Raw genomic sequence first — 18,657 nt, 5'->3', positions numbered from 1 at the left:
ATTGGCTCTATAAAATAATCATAAACAAGAAAAAACAAGGAAGATTCCTCAGATAATGTGAACCAATGATAAGGATCTTGTGTCTACAAAGCCTACCCATAATCCATAATTTAGATTTTATATACTTAACATTTTTCTATCAACCTTTCTAAGTATTGATAATAAAATAATTTTATGAAGGGATACTAAAAAATTGAGAGCAATTATCTTCACAAGAAGTGAAAAGTATTCCCAACATCATTCCTATCAAGATAATGATTCAAAGCAAGGATTCTGACAGCAGACTAACTGGCATCAAACTCGACATTTACTTTCCTAGCTCTGTAACACAGTTGAGTTACTTCACTTCTCTGAGACTCAGTTTCCTCCCCTGTAAAATGTGGGTTATAGAAACAACTTAACTTTACACATTGTTGAGAACATTAGATGTGTTAACACATGTACAGCACCTTCAGTATTGGGCACTATACAAACATAAATAAATGTTAGCTTCTCAGTTCAATAACAAATTTGGTGGTGCTATTTATTATGCCATCCCTATGTGTAACTTGGTGAGTTAAAGCCAGAGAATAGGCTGAGAGACTCCGCAATTCAGTTATTAGATCTGATAGCCTCACTCAAATCCTATCCAGAGAACTTAGGGACACTTTTGTGTATTTTAAGAAACCCATAAATTTCCTGGACATAAAATTTCAAGGCATATTTTGTGTATAATGGCCTATATACAGTTTTATGGGAAAAATCCATATCCCCAAAAATCCAATAGCAATGGTCTGCATTTTTATTTCATTTAACTATATAATTTGCTAAGATTAAGAAATCAAATTAAAAGTAATATGCTGTAGTGATTATGAGCAAGAGAAGTGGACTTTTATTAACATTGTTTCTCTGGGTAAATCCCTTAACTTCTCTGAACATTTATAAAATGGAAGTAATTATAATTATTTTTCATATTTCTGAAAAATGCTGATTTCACATTGCAAAAAATATATAGTTAACCTGAGACATCAAAAACACAGTTCTTTCCTGAAGGTAAATTAGACATTTCTTGAGCATATGCTAGCATATTCAGGCCAATATATTTCTATGCACTAGTCATTTATTGCCCACAACTTGAGTGAGTATATATATTTTCAAAATTTTCCAAACCTCTGCTCTCCAGGGAATATTTGGCTCAATAGACCTTTTTGACTAATATAGCCTACCTTTTAAAATTTCATTTTATGATCTTAATATGTTGATTTTAGTAAGTGATAGATATTAAGGAAGGGCAAGCTGTCACAATTAGTAGAAGGTTACACTTTTGAAATTCCAGTTCCACTCTGTGGATTTTACTTTTTGTATTACAACATCTTTAATGGGTAAGCTGATATGGTAAAAAATAAATATACTTATTTTACATATGGTATACATTAATTGGTTTCAATATTTTAATATTGGTTACTGGAACAGACATTTATTTATTAAATAGCATCGAAACTCAACCACAAAATGATACTGACATTAAACATTCATGTTAAGCAGTGTGTTTTATTTCTTATTTATTTTTTAATTTTTTTACCTGGAGGCCTGCCAACTATAAGGATGATTCAGTCAGTCTAGAAGCTCCTTATACCTGGATCACGCCCCCACCACTTCCTCACCAGTGACTCAGGACCCCATGGGAGTCTGTGAGGTAACTGCTTCTTTTTTTTTTTTTTTTTTGGTGTTAGTTTTTTTTTTAATTTTATTTATTTATTTTTATTGGAGTATAGTTGATTTACAATGTGCTGATCTCTGCTGTACACAAAATGACTCAGTTATACACATATAGACACTCTTTTATATTCTTTTCTATTATGGTTTATCCCAAGATATTCAATATAATTCCCTGTGCTATACAGTAGGACTTTGTTGTTTATCCATCCTATATATAATAGTATACATCTGCTAATCCCAAACTCCCAGTTCTTCCCTCTCTCTTCCCCCTCCCACTTGGCAACTAAAAGTCTGTTCTCTATATCTGTGAGTCTGTTTCTGTTTTGTAGATAGGTTCATTTGTGCCATACTTTAAATTCCACACATAAGTGATATCATATGGTATTTGTGTTTCTCTTTCTGACTTACTTCACTTAGTATGATAATCACTAGTTGCATCCATGTTGCTGCAAATGGCAATATTTCATTCTTTTTTTATGTCTGAGTAGTATTCCCTTGTATATATGTACCATATCTTCTTTATCCATTTGTTTGCCGATGGACATTTAGGTTGTTTCCATGTTTTGGCTATTGTGAATAGTGCTGCTATGAACATAAGGGTGTATGTACATATTTTAATTATAGTTTTGTCTAGGTATATGCCCAGGAGTCGGATTGCTGGATCCAATGCTCTTCAATTGGAAGAATTAATATTGTTAAAATAGCAATATTACCCAAAGAAATCTACAGATTTAATGTGATCCCTATCAAAATAGCCATGACATTTTTCACAGAACTAAAACAAATAATCCAAAAATGTATATGGAACCACAAAAGACCCAGAATTGCCAAAGCAATCCTGAGGAAAAAAAACAAAACAAAAAACAAAGCAGGAGACATAACTCTCACAGGTTCAGACAATACTACAAAGCTACATTAATCCAAACAGTGTGGTACTGGTACAAAAACAAAAATATGGGATCAATGGATCAGAATAGAGAGCACACCTATGGTCAGTTAATCTTCAACAAAGGAGGCAAGAATATAAAATGGGAAAAAGAGTCTCTTCAGCAAGTTGTACTGGGAAAGTTGGATAGCTGCATGTATATCAATGAAGTTAGAACACACCTTCACACCATACACAAAAATAAACTCAAAAAGTCTTAAAGATTTAAACATAAGACATGACACCAATAAACTCCTAGATGAGAGCATAGGCAAAACATTATCTGACATAAATCATACCAACGTTTTCTTAGGTCAGTCTCCCAAGGCAATAGAAATAAAAACACAAATAAATAAATGTGACCTAATCAAACTTACAAGCTTTTGCACAGCAAAGGAAACCATAAAAAATTAAAAAAAAAAAAGACAACTGACAGAATGGGAGAAAATATTTGCAAATGATGTGACAGACAAGAGCTTAATCTCCAAAATATACAAGCAGCTCATACAACTCAACAACAAAGAAAAAAAAAACAATCGAAAAATTAGCAGAAGACTTTAAGAGACATTGTTCCAAAGAAGACATACAGATGGCCAGTAGGCACAGGAAAAGGTGCTCAACATCACTAATCATTAGAGAAATGCAACTCAAAACTACAATGAAGTATCACCTCACACCAGTTAGAATGGGTATCATCAGAAAATCTACAAACAACAAATGCTGGAGAGGGTGTGGAGAATAGGGAACACTTTTGCACTGTTGGTGGGAATGTAAATTGATACTGTCACTATGGAGAACAGTATGGAGGTTCCTTAAAAATCTAAAAATAGAATTACCTTATGATCCAGCAATCCCACTACTGGGCATATACCCAGAGAAAACCATAATTGAAAAAGACACGTGCAACCCAGTGCTCATTGCAGCACTATTTACAATAGCCAGGCCATGGAAGCAATCTAAATGCCCATCAACATATGAATGAATAAAGAAGATGTAGTACATATATACAATGGAATATTGCTCAGCCATAAAAAGGAATGAAATTGGGTCATTTGTTGAGACGTGTATGGATCTAGAGACTGTCATACAGAGTGAAGTAAGTCAGAAAGAGAAAAACAAATATCATATATTAACGCATATATATGGCACCTAGGAAAATGGTACTGATGAATGGGTTTGCAGGGCAGAAATTGAGACACAGATGTAGAGAACAAACATATGGACACCAAGGGGGGAAAGTGGTGGGGTGGTGGTGGTGGTGGTGTGATGAATTGGGTCATTGGTATTGACATGTATACAATGATGTGCATAAAATTGATGACTAATAAGGACCTACTGTATAAAAAAATAAATTTAATTAAAAAAATACAAAACAAAGGAACACTACAGTGAGGTATCACCTCACACAGGTCAGAATGGCCATCATTAAAATGTTTACAAATAACAAATACTGGAGAGGCTGTAGAAAAAAGGGAACCCTCCTACACTGTTGGTAGGAATATAAGCTGGTACAGCCACCATAGAAAAGAGTGTAGAGGTTCCTCAAAAAAACTAAAAATAGAATTACCAAATATTTTTTTTTTAATGTTAGGCCCTACAGTTGTGTTTTTAGTTTGTTTATCTGTTAGTGTTTTTATACTATGACCTCTGAAATTTTCCAGGCCTGATTGTTCATAAAGTTTTTGACATACAATATAGTTAGCATTAAAAAATTAAAGAATAGTCAATTTAAAGTGATGGTACTTTAAATCCATCACTGTTTATATTCAAGACATTGCCATACATCATTCAGTATAAAAAATTGGGGAGATTTTTTGGTAGGAAATTAGGATGGTGGTGGGATGAAGGGAAGTGAAAAAGATGTTGGAGAAAAATGTCACCTTTTCGTGTATTATCAATCACATAAAGAGTAATTGCAAAATAAAGACTGAAACAACAGCCAAGTGGCAGAAATTAAGAATGCTCAAAAATAAGAACAGAGGAGGAATGTAGGTAAAAGGTAGGAAATAATAAAGCCTTCTAGCAGCAAAGCTGGGAAAAAGCCAATAGGCATTCCCTACTTCTAATAATGATTTTTTCAAGAGTTTGCTAGCTAGGATTACTATTTTTTTCTGACAATGAACTTTGTACAAGTGTTTACCTCCCCCCATTTTTAATGACATTTGTTCTTTCTTTCTAATTTTATGAGCAATACATATTCATTGCAGATGACAAGAAATACATAAAAGCCTAAAATAGTAAATATCAATCACTCATAATCCCCATCTTCCCCAGAGATAACCACCATTAGCATTTTGATACATTTCTTCCACTATTTATGAATTTTTTTAATTGAAGTATAATTGACTTAAACATGTTAGTTCCAGGTGCAGAACATAGTGATTCAATATGTGTATACATTACAAAATGATCATGATAAGTCTAGTTACAATCTGTCACCATACAAAGACATTACAATGTAATTGCCTATATTCCCCATGTTGTACATTTAATCCTCAGGACTCATTTTTTTGTAATCAGAAGTTTGGACGTCTTAATCTTCCCACCTATTTCACTCATAACCCCCTCACTTCTCTATGCTTTGGCAAACAACTGTTTGCTCTCTGTATCTGTGAGTCTGTAATATTTTGTTATGTTTGTTCCTTTATTATTTTTTTTTAGATTCCACATATAAGTGAGATCATATGGTATTTGTCTTTCTCTCTCTGACTTATTTCACTTAGCAGAATACACTCTAGGTCCATCCATGTTGTCACAAATGGCAATATTACATTCTTTTTTATGGCTGAGTAATATCCCATTGTATATATATGCCAAATCTTTGTCCATTCATCTATCAATGGACACTTAGGTTGCTTCCATATCCTGGTAATTTTAAATCATGCTGCAATGAACATAAGGGTGTATATATCTTTTTGAACTACTGCTTTTATTTTCTTCAGAAGTGGAATTGCTGGGTCATATGGTAGTTCTATTTTTAATTTTTTTGAGGAACCTCCATGCTGTTTTCCATAGTAGCTGCACCAATTTACATTTAGTAATGCAAGTGTTGTTTTGTTAATTGCCTTGCACTTTATCAATGCTATATCTCTCTCAAAATTAAAAAAAGATATTTAACAATCTAAATATGCCTATGCCATCATCTTTATAAATCAGATAGCATCATTCCCCGGCTTATAACCTGCAAATGGCTTCTTCATGACATTTAACATGACATCCAGACTCTTAGCATCCCTTTTATCTCTCTAAAGTCTAAACAACCTCTCCTCACTCATTCTTTTCATTTTTTTTAAATTATAATTTACATTTTATTGTCTTTTCAGAGAACTGTATTTCTTCAGTCTTTAATGACTTAGCCTTTACATGGGCTTTCGTGGAGGTCTTGGGGCAGCACTCACAGGTGTAAATTGGGGTGGAGGTATTCGGTCCTTTCAGCTTCAGGAGAAGAATTCCTGAACAACTTGTTGTAAATGACACAACTTATGCAGTAATGTAGTTTCACATACAGCTTGGGAAGCACATAGGTATTCAAAACACTCACTTTGGAAGTGTCCCTGACGGCTGCAGCCTCTACAATGTTTCAAATGACCAACTTCTTAATGACCTTACTTTTGGGCACGTATCAGGCACAGTTGGTGCAGCAAATAGGCTGCACCTGTCCTCAGCCTTTTTTGGCACAACCATTGTTCCTTCATTTCTTGTTCATCTTGGAAATGAGGAGGAATGAGAGTTCACTCTTATCAAATGACAATGAATGTTTTGCTGTTCTTAGAACAATCTAAATTCTTTCATCAGTTTTCCTGTTCAGGATTTTTGTGCATGCTTCTTCTTTTGCTGCAAGCTCATTTCCTCCCCTTTTCAAATAGTTTATGTACATCTTTGCTCAAACGTCATCTTCTCAGGAAAACTTTCCTTTATCATGTTGTCCAAAACACAACTATCACTACCCCAGGCCAATCACAAACTGACAGTTGACCACATTTTATTTTCCTTCACAGTATATCTCCACATGATATATTACAGAATTTAAAATATTATAAAATACATCTTTGTACATGTTTTGCCTCCTGTTTCCATTCCCCAATAAAATTTATGTTTCATGAGCAATGGGACATTATTTATTGATCAAATGCAAATAGCTGTCATCAACTCCTATCAATCTGTTTGCAAAAACCTGCACTAATTGTCTCTGTCTGCTGTTCCAAAGAAGGGTCTTGGCTTTTGACCAGTAGGAGAGGTGGGTCATAAATACAGAGTACTCCAAACCCTCCCCAAAAGAACTGACTTTATTTGGAATTAAGTGTGGGAAACTACAAGACTATGCTGTTCTTCAACTCAGTAGAGATTTGGGTGATAAGCAATTAAGATGAGGCTGGTAGCACCATGAGAACAACAAACCAAACCATAAGCCAGCTAATATACCAGAGAGGACCAGGAAAATAAACAGCTAAGAGGAGTCCTCATGGGGTGAAAACAAACCTTAAAGTCTGACCTCAGAAAACTACCCTTGCAGAGGGACCTGAATTTACCTGAATCAAATGATAGAATATTTTGTACCTCATGGAATTGTCAAAAACAATAGAGCAATCAACCAGAAATTAATAGAGCATTTCAGTTGGGTATTATATCAACACAGACAAACAACTTAACAGAGAGAAAAGAAAAAGTGCAATGGATCAAAGATAGCTGAACAAAAATCACTCTCATCCCAGTGTGATTGTGCACACGCCAAGGATAAGCCTTCTGAGAAGTAATGTCAGAACTTTAATGCTATGAAGGAGTAGACGTAACTGAAATAGTTCAGCCAACTCATTCAACAATATATAACAACAATAACAGCAAGAACAGGGAAAATCTTATACAAAGTTGCTATATTATATTGTCTAAAACATGTAGTTTTAAGCAAAATAGTTATAAGGCACACAAAGAAAGAGGAAAGCATAATGCACACACATGGGGAAAAAAAGCAGGAAACAGAATCTGGCTTGTAAAAAGACCAGTATGTCAGATTAAGCAATGACTTCAAAAGGAACCATTTAAAATATCATCAGAGGAGGATTGTTGCAAGATGGTAAAGTGGGAGATACTAGACTTAGTCCCCTGATGAAAACCAATCAGACAGCTATCCATGAAAGAAAATCACCCAGGAAGTTTCAAGAGTTTAATTAAGAACCTACAGCAACACAGTGGGGGAAAAAAAAAAAAAGAATAACCACACAAAGTATCACAGAGGAGATCAGCTTAGCAGAGATGTCTAGAGACAGCTGAGTAAACAGAAGAAAGGTGTGAGTTATCAGTATCAGGCACATAGTGGGTACCCTCAATGTCTCCATTGTCGTGCTGTTCAGAGGACTCTAGAAGGCTTTGTTGTCAAGGACCTAAACAGTCCCTATGAGAGTGGCAGACTCCCCACAACTTTTTAAATTCTGTAATATTTTATGTAGTGTTTGTCTGCACAGACCCCAGAGGCCAGCTTTACAGAGGAAACCAGTAGCTTTTTGTCACTGTGGTAACCAATATCCATCACCACTACATACCTTTTGGGGAGGGAAAAACTGATGCACTCCCCCACCTGACCACACCCCACCAAGGTGAACTCTACCAAACATTAAAAAAATGAATACCATTATTTTCACAAACTCTTATAAAAGATAAAGAAACTGGAACATTTCTTACTCATTCAATTAGGTCAGTATTATCCTAATACCAATACTAGAAAAAGATACCACACAAAAAATAAAACTAAAGAACAATGAATGAGTTGATACAAAATCTCTCCACAAAATACTAGCAAACCAAATCCAGCAATATATTAAAAGGGTTATACATCGAAGCCAAGTAGGATTTATCCCAGGAATGCAAGGTTGGTTTAAAATCTGCATATCAATTAGTATAATACACTACATCAATAGAATAAAAGAGAAAACCATATAGTCATCTAAATAGATGCAGAAAAAGCACTTGACATATCCAACATCTTTTTATGAAATAAACCACTCCACAAACTAGGAATAGAAAGAGATCTCCTCAAAAGATAAAAGGCATCTAAAAAAAGTTCACTGCTAATATCATATTTCATGTTCAAAGATGAATGCTTTCCCTTATGAGTAGAAACAATACAAAATTTTATGTTCTACCCATTCCATGCAACATTTTACTGGAGATTCTAACCAGAGAAATGAGAAAAGAAAAGAAAAGAAAATTAAGCATCCATATTGGAAAGGAAGAGGTAAAACTATTTCTATTTGCAGATGGTATGCATCCATATATAAAAATCTGAATGAAGCCACATAAACTATTAGAACTAATAAACTAATTCTGTAAGACAGTAGGACACAAGATCAATAGAAAAATTGAATTTTATTTCACACTAGCAATGAAAATCTGAAAATTAAATTTAAAAAACTATTCAATTTACTATGGCATCAAAAAGAATAAAATATTTAACAAATAATTGTAAAATGTATACTCTAAAATTTATAAAACATTGTCAAAAGAAATTAAAGATCTAAATAAATGGAGAAGACACCCTAAGTTCATGGATCAGAAGGCTTATAATATTAAGACAATACCACATAAATTTATATGCAGACAATCCAATAGCTATGAAAATGCCACTTGGCTTCTTTGCATATTTGACAAGTTGATACTAAAATTAATATGAAAATTAAATGGATCCTGATTAGTCAAAGCATTTTGTAAAAAAGGACAAAGTTAGGGTACTACCACTTCCCAATTTCAAAATTTACTTCAAGCTACAATAAATACATCATGACACTAGTTTAAGTATAGACATATAGATTAGTAGAATAGAATTGATAATCCAGAAATAAAACTCATACCTATGGTTGGTTGACTTTTGACAAGGATGGTAAGACAATTAAATGGGAGGAAGATTAATAGCTCTTTCAACAAATGATGCCAGAACAACTGGATATCCACATTACATCATTAGCCACATTAAATAATTAATTAAATGAAAGAACAATGCTTTTCTCATACGATATACAAAATTTAAATGAAATTGAATCATAGCCTTAAATGTAAGAGCTCAAACTTAAAAACTCTTAGAAGAAAATATGGGTAAAATTTGTGACCTAGGGTTAGGTTTCTTAAATAAGTGGTTTCTTAAATAAAAAACCAAAGCACAAGTGACTAAAGAAAAATAATTGCAATTCAAAAAGTTACCATCAAAAAAGTTTAAAGCCAACCCACAGAATGGAGCAAAATATTTACAAATGATATATCTAATAAAAATTATATTTAGAATATAGAAAGAACACTTAAAATTGAAAAATATAAATATCCCAAAGAAAAATTAAGCAAAGTATCTGAATAAACATTTCTACAGAAAAAAAAATACAAATGATCAATAAGCATATTAAAAATGGTCAACATTGTTAGTAATGGAAGGCAAATCATGAACACAATGAGGTCCTACTTTTCACCCACTAGGATGACTATAATTTTTTTTTAAATTAAAAACAAGAATCTACTTACAAATGTTTGTGATGATATGGAGAAATTGGAACCCTCATATACTGCTGTACATAAAAATGATGGATCTCCCTTGCAAAATAGTCTGACATTTTCTCCAGAGTTTAAAAATACAGTTACCAAAAAAAAAAAAAAATTACAGTTACCTTATGTACCCCACAACTTGATTCTAAGTATACATCCAAAAATAATGAAGACATAAATCCACACAATAACTTCTACATGAATGTTTAGGACATTATTCAAAATAGCTCCAAGGTGGAAATGACCTAAATATCTATCAACTGATAAATTTCTGAACAATATGTGGTATACCCATAAAATGGAAAGGAATGAAGTACTGATACATGCTACAACATTGATGAACCTTGGAAACATCTTTCTAAGTGAAATAAGTCACCTACAAAGCACCACATATTGTCTAATTCTTTTACATTTTACATCCCCTTTTATCTTTTTTTTGCAACTTTATAGCTCTTAGTTGGTGGTAAATGGGTAGTGACTGTTAATGGGTATATGTCTTTGTATGGAGTGATAAACATGTTCTAAAATTTATTGGAATGATGGTTGCAATTCTGAAAAAAAATTATGGTAAACAATGAACAGGTGACCTGTATGGTATGTGAATCTCAATACAGTTGTTATATATTTTTTCAAAGAGCACACTTACCAGTGGAAATAAAGAGTAAAAGAATTATCTAAAATAGAAATTAATTAAATTATTAGTTTTTTTGCTCTAAAACATTGACCGGTGGTTCCCAACAGGGAAACTAAAATTGTGTGGAATATTAGGACAATTTTTAGTCTTATGACAATGCATATTTGGTTATTTGAAAGACTTGGATTATGTTTTATTTTTTTCTGAAGTGTCCATACGAGGATTTCTAGCCATATTTTTTACAAAATGCACCATCTTCTCTTAAAACAATTTAGGTTAAGAAATGTACACTGTTAGATAAGTGCAATATGCTTTAAACATATGTTCATTTTTTGCAACTGAGATTTCTGTTTAGATTTTATACATTTTCAGATTATTTCAAATTATTTTTATTATTTGAAAGTTCTAAGGGGTTTGTAAGCAACTCTCTAATAATCTTTAATATGTATGAGATTCTGCAGAAGCTAATTAAACATCTGTGAACATTACTTAAGCTATATAAATTATACTAGAAAACTGTATAAACTCTCTTAGAATTAGCATCACAGGAGAAACAATAAATAGAAAAAAATAAATGAGCTGGAATAAAAATAAACAAAATCAGGGCTTCCCTGGTGGTGCAGTGGTTAAGAATCCACCTGCCAATGAAGGGGACATGGGTTCGAGCCCTGGTCCAGGAAGATCCCACATGCAGCGGAGCAACTAAGCCCATGTGCCACAACTACTTAGCCTGCACTCTAGAGTCCACAAGCCACAACTACTGAGCCCACGTGCCACCGCTATTGAAGCCCACGTACTTAGAGCCCATGCTCCACAACAAGAGAGGCCACCGCAATGAGAAGCTCACACACCACAATGAAAAGCAGCCCCTGCTGGCTGCAACTAGAGAAAGCCCATGGGCAGCAATGAAGACCCAGAGCAGCCAAAAATAAATAAATTAATAAATAGATCTATTAAAAAAAACAAATAAATAAACAAAATCAGCAACCTGTAAATATAGTCATTGCATTATCTGAACTTTGAAAATAAAGCTATATGTCTAAACATCTGATGTCATAGGCAATTAAAATATAAATAATAGAGGTGAGGGGTGAAGATGGTGGAAGGGGAGGATGTGGAGTTTGCCTCTCTTCCTAAGTACATCAAGAATACATAAAAGGGCTGGCAGCAGATGGCGAGGGAGGTGAGCAAGCGCGGCGCTGCGAGCAGGTTGCGGGCAGCGGGGGACGGCAAACTTTGCTCTTTGCCACGCTTCCCCGTCCTGGCCCCTTCTCCAATCACCAACATCGCCATCCCACTTTCCTCCAACCCCGCACACCTCTCCCCACCCACCCCACCTCCCGTCGCTCCTCCTCACCGCCTCGACTCTGCTCTGGGGAAAACTTCAAAAAAGTGCCAGATTGCAGGCTCCCTGCTTACTCCCCGGCTGGGGATTTCAGTTTCCTGAGTTTCTGGGAAGGCCTTGTTTCCCCAAAGGAATGATTTCTGGTAGAAGTCTGAAGGTCTGACCCAAGAAAAATAATCCAGCATAGCCAATGAATTGAGGACAAGGAGGTTTCCAATCAGCTGGCTGGATGAAAGGCTCTAGGTGTGCAGCCAGGAGTCAGTGCTGTGCCTCTGAAGTGGGAGAGCCAACTTCAGGGCACGGGTCCACAACAGACCTCCCAGCTCCACATAATATAAAGCAGTGAAAATCTCCCAGAGACCTCCATCTCAACACCAGCACCCAGCTTCAGTCAACGAGCAGCAAGCTGCAGTGCTGGTCACCCTATGTCAAGCAACTAGCAAGGCAGGAACACAACCCCACCCATTAGCAGAGAGGCTACCTAAACACATAGTAAGGCCATAGGCACCATAAAACACACCAGCAGACGTGGACCTGTCCAGCAGAAAGACAAGATCGAGCCTCAACCACCAGAACACAGGCATTAGTCCCCCCCCAACAGGAAGCCTACACAACTTACTGAAACAAACTTAGCCACTGGGGACAGACACCAAAAACAATGGGAACTAAGAATCTGCAGCCTGCAAAAAGGAGACCCCAAACACAGTAACATAAGCAAAATGAGAAGACAGAAAAACACAGAGCAGGTGAAGGAGCAAGATAAAAACCCACCAGACTTAACAAATGAAGAGGTAACAGGCAGTCTACATGAAAAAGAATTCAGAATAATGATAGTAAAGCTGATCCAAGATTCTATATCCAAGATCCATAATCTTGGAAATAGAATAGACAAAATGCAAGAAACAGTTAACAAGGACCTAGAAGAACTAAAGATGAATCAAGCATCAATTAAAAACACAATAAATGAAATGAAAAATACTCTAGATGGGATCAATAGCAGAATAAGTGAGGCAGAAGAATGGTTAAGTAAGGTGGAAAATAAAATAGTGGAAATAACTGATGCAGAGCAAAATAAAGAAAAAAGAATGAAAAGAACAGAGGACAGGCTCAGAGACCTCTGGGACAACATTAAACGCACCAACATTCGAATTATAGGGGTTCCAGAAGAAGAAGAGAAAAAGAAAGGGACTGAGAAAATATTTGAAGAGATTATAGTTGAAAACTTCCCTAATATGGGAAAGGAAATAGTTAAACAAGTCCAGGAGGCACAGAGAGTCCCATACAGAATAAATCCAAGGAGAAATATGCCAAGACACATATTAATCACACTGTCAAAAATTAAACACAAAGAAATCATATTAAAAGCAGCAAGGCAAAAACAACAAATAACACACAAGGGAATCCCCATCAGGTTAACAGCTGATCTCTCAGCAGAAACTCTACAAGCCAGAAGGGAGTGGCAGGACATAATTAAAGTGATGAAGGAGAAAAACCTGCAACCAAGATTACTCTACCCAGCAAGGATTTCATTCAGATTTGATGGAGAAATTAAAACGTTTACAGACAAGCAAAAGCTGAGAGAGTTCAGCACCACCAAACCAGCTTTACAACAAATGCTAAAGGAACTTCTCTAGGCAAGAAACACAACAGAAGGAAAAGAACTACAATAACGAACCCAAAACAATTAAGAAAATGGGAATAGGAACATACATATTGATAATTACCTTAAATGTAAATGGAATAAATGCTCCCACCAAAAGACACAGATTGGCTGAATGGATACAAAAACAAGACCCATATATATGCTGTCTACAAGAGACCCACTTCAGACCTAGAGACACATACAGACTGAAAGAGAGGGGATGGAAAAAGATATTCCATGCAAATGGAACCCAAAAGAAAGCTGGAGTAGCAATTCTCATATCAGACAAAATAGACTTTAAAATGAGGAATACTAGAAGAGACAAAGAAGGACACTATATAATGATCAAGGGATGGATCCAAGAAGAAGATATAACAATTGTAACTATTTATGCACCCAACATAGGAGCACCTCAATACATAAGGCAAATAATAGCAGCCATAAAAGGAGAAATCAACGGTAACACAATCATAGTAGGGGACTTTAACACCCCACTTTCACCAATGGACAGATCATCCAAAATGAAAATAAATAAGGAAACACAAGCTTTAAATGATACATTAAACAAGATGGACTTAGTTGATATTTATAGGACATTCCATCCAAAAACAACAGAATACACATTTTTCTCAACTGCTCATGGAACATTCTCCAGGATAGATCATATCTTGTGTCACAAATCAAGCCTTGGTACATTTAAGAAAATTGAAATTGTATCAAGTATCTTTTCCGACCTCAATGCTATGAGACTAGATATCAATTACAGGAAAAGAGCTGTTAAAAATACAAACACATGGAGGCTAAACAATACACTACTTAATAACGAAGTAATCACTGAAGAAATCAAAGAGGAAATTAAAAAATACCTAGAAACAAATGAGAATGGAGACACGACGACCCAAAACCTATGGGACGCATCAAAAGCAGTTCTAAGGGGGAAGTTTATAACAATACAATCCCACCTTAAGAAACAGGAAACATTTTGAGTAAACAACCTGGCCCTGCACCTAAAGCAATTAGAGAAAGAAGAACAAAAAAAAACCCAAAGTTAGCAGAAGGAAAGAAATCATAAAGATCAGATCAGAAATAAATGAAAAAGAAATGAAGGAAACGATAGCAAAGATCAACCAAACTAAAAGCTGGTTCTTTGAGAAGATAAACAAAATTGACAAACCATTAGCCAGACTCATCAAGAAAAGAAGGGAGAAGACTCAAATCAATAGAATTAGAAATGAAAAAGGAGAAGTAACAACTGACACTGCAGAAATACAAAAGATCATGAGAGATTACTACAAGCAACTCTATGCCAATAAAATGCACAACCTGGAAGAAATGAACAAATTCTTAGAAATGCACAACCTGCCAAGACTGACTCAGGAAGAAAGAGAAAATATGAATAGACCAATCACAAGCACTGAAATTGAAACTGTGATTAAAACTCTTCCAACAAACAAAAGCCCAGGACCAGATGGCTTCACAGGCGAATTCTATCAAGCATTTAGAGAAGAGCTAACACCTATCCTTCTCCAACTCTTCCAAACTATAGCAGAGGGAGGAACACTCCCAAACTCATTCTACAAGACCACCATCACCTTGATACCAAAACCAGGCAAGGATGTGACAAAGAAAGAAAACTACAGGCCAATATCACTGATGAACATAGATGCAAAAATCCTCAACAAAATACTAGCCAACAGAATCCAACAGCACATCAAAAGGATCATACAGCATGATCAAGTGGGGTTTATTCCAGGAATGCAAGGATTCTTCAATATACGCAAATCAATCAATGTGATACACTATATTAACAAGTTGAAGGAGAAAAACCATATGATCATCTCAATAGATGCAGAGAAAACTTTCGACAAAATTCAACACCCATTTATGATAAAAACCCTGCAGAAAGTAGGCATAGAGGGAACTTTCCTCAACATAATAAAGGCCATATATGACAAACCCACAGCCAACATTGTCCTCAATGGTGAAAAAGTGAAACCATTTGCACTAAGATCAGGAAAAAGACAAGGTTGCCCACTCTCACCACTCTTATTCAACTTAGTTTTGGAAGTTTTAGCCACAGCAATCAGAGAAGAAAAGGAAATAAAAGGAATCCACATTGGAAAAGAAGAAGTAAAGCTGTCACTGTTTGCAGATGACATGATACTATACATAGAGAATCCGAAAGATGCTACCGAAAAACTACTAGAGCTAATAAATGAATTTGGTAAAGTAGCAGGCTACAAAATTAATGTACAGAAATCTCTGGCATTCCTGTACACTAATGATGAGAAATCTGAAAATGAAATCAAGAAAACACTCCCATTTACCATGGCAACAAAAAGAATAAAATATCTAAGAATAAACCTACCTAAGGAGACAAAAGACCTGTATGCAGAAAATTATAAGACACTGATAAAAGAAATTAAAGATGATACAAATAGATGGAGAGATATACCATGCTCCTGGATTGGAAGAATCAATATTGTGAAAATGACTCGACTACCAAAGCAATCTACAGATTCAATGCAATCCCTATCAAACTACCACTGGCATTTTTCACAGAACTAGAACAAAAAATTTCAAAATTTGTTTGGAAACACATAAGACCCCGAATAGCCAAAGCAATCTTGAGAACGAAAAACGGAGCTGGAGGAATCAGGCTCCCTGACTTCAGACTATACTACAAAGCTACAGTAATTAAGACAGTGTGGTACTGGCACAAAAACAGAAAGATAGATCAATGGATCAGGATAGAAAGCCCAGAGATAAACCCATGCACATATGATCAACTTATCTTTGATAAAGGAGGCAGGAATGTACAGTGGGGAAAGGACAGCCTCTTCAATCAGTGGTGCTGGGAAAACTGGACAGGGATATGTAAAAGTTTGAGATTAGATCATTCCCTAACACCATACACAAAAATAAGCTCAAAATGGATTAAAGACTTAAATGTAAAGCCAGACACTATCAAACTCTTAGAGGAAAACATAGGCAGAACACTCTATGACATAAATCACAGCAAGATCCTTTTGGACCCACCTCCTAGAGAAATGGAAATAAAAACAAAGATATACAAATGGGACCTAATGAAACTTAAAAGCTTTTGCACAGCAAAGGAAACCATAAACAAGACCAAAAGACAACCCTCAGAATGGGAGAAAATATTTGCAAATGAAGCAACTGACAAAGGATTAATCTCCAACATTTATAAACAGCTCATGCAGCTCAATAGCAAAAAAACAAACAACCCAATCCAAAAATGGGCAGAAGACTTAAATAGGCATTTCTCCAAAGAAGATATACATACTGCCAGCAAACACATGAAAGAATGCTCAACATCATTAATCATTAGAGAAATGCAAATCAAAACTACAATGAGATATCATCTCACACCACTCAGAATGGCCATCATCAAGAAATCTTGAAACAATAAATGCTGGAGAGGGTGTGGAGGAAAGGGAACACTCTTGCACTGCTGGTGGGAATGTGAATTCGTACAGCCACTATGGAGAACAGTATGGAGGTTCCTTAAAAAACTACAAATAGAACTACCATATGACCCAGCAATCCCACTACTAGGCATATACCCTGAGAAAACCATAATTCAAAAAGAGTCATGTACCAAAATGTTCATTGCAGCTCTAATCACAATAGCCCGGAAATGGAATCAAGCTAAGTGTCCATCATTGGATGAATGGATAAAGAAGATGTGGCACATATATACAATGGAATATTACTCAGCCATAAAAAGAGACGAAACTGAGCTATTTGTAATGAGGTGGATAGACCTAGAGTCTGTCATACAGAGTGAAGTAAGTCAGAAAGAGAAAGACAAATACCGTATGCTAACACATATATACGGAATTAAAAAAAAATGTCATGAAGAACCTAGGGGTAAAACGGGAATAAAGACACAGACCTACTAGAGAATGGACTTGAAGATATGGGGAGGGGGAAGGGTAAGCTGTGACAAAGCGAAAGAGAGGCATGGACATATATACACTACCAAACGTAAGGTAGATAGATAGTGGGAAGCAGCTGCAGAGCACAGGGAGATCAGCTCGGTGCTTTGTGACTGCCTGGAGGGGTGGGATGGGGAGGGTGGGAGGGAGGGAGATGCATGAGGGAAGGGATGTGGGAACAGATGTATATGTATGACTGATTCACTTTGTTATAAAGCAGAAACTAATAAAAAATTTTTTTAAAAGAAAAAAAAAGAAAGGGAATGGAGGATGTTAATGTGAACACATGATTTTCAATATAGAGACATTATAGAAATAAACATAGACAATATGTTTGTATATGTTTATGAAAAAAAAAGAATACATCAACAAATGGAACAATTCTCACAGAGTACTGGACACTAGCAGAGGACCTTGGACACTTAAGGACAAGAAAAATCTCTGCACAACTGGGTAGGATGAAAGAAAGAAAAAAAGAAAAGAAAAGAGGAAGTAGGACAGGACCAGTATCCCTGTGGGAGAGCTGAAGGAGAGGAGGGGTTCCCACACTCAAGAAAGCCCCACACGGTAGGGTATAAGCTGGGACAGAAAGGGACCTTCAGAGGATCAGAGGGGAATGTAGCAACTGGCCTGTGGAAGGCAGGACAGAGTAAGAACTATGCACATGGTCCATGCTGCAGCCCTGTGCACCCCAGCCTGAGTTATATGTCTTCTGGTGTGGAGGATGGCAGGGTGCTGGAAAGTAGGGTTGGGAGAGTGGACCAAGGGAGGGGTCAGCTGTAGGCAGTGAGTAGCTACACAGTTAGGAAATTTTGCAGAGGAAGCCCAGGACACCATACAAGCAAGGCACCATTGTGAAGTAGTGCACAAGGGGTGGGTTCACCATTGCAATGCTCTTCCCCAACCGCTGACCCCGGCCTCTACGAACAA

General features: G+C 35.9%; 1 pseudogene; it reads right to left on the bottom strand.

Annotated features, from left to right (window-relative positions):
• Positions 1 to 5,982: 5,982 nt before the first annotated feature.
• Positions 5,983 to 6,332, bottom strand: LOC132485081 (small ribosomal subunit protein eS26-like; annotated as a pseudogene).
• Between the last annotated feature and the right edge of the window lie 12,325 nt (positions 6,333 to 18,657).

Source organism: Mesoplodon densirostris, chromosome 1 (assembly GCF_025265405.1).
Source record: "Mesoplodon densirostris isolate mMesDen1 chromosome 1, mMesDen1 primary haplotype, whole genome shotgun sequence".
NCBI classification, from domain to species: Eukaryota; Metazoa; Chordata; class Mammalia; order Artiodactyla; family Ziphiidae; genus Mesoplodon; species Mesoplodon densirostris.
This window is presented reverse-complemented; position numbering and strand designations above follow the sequence as displayed.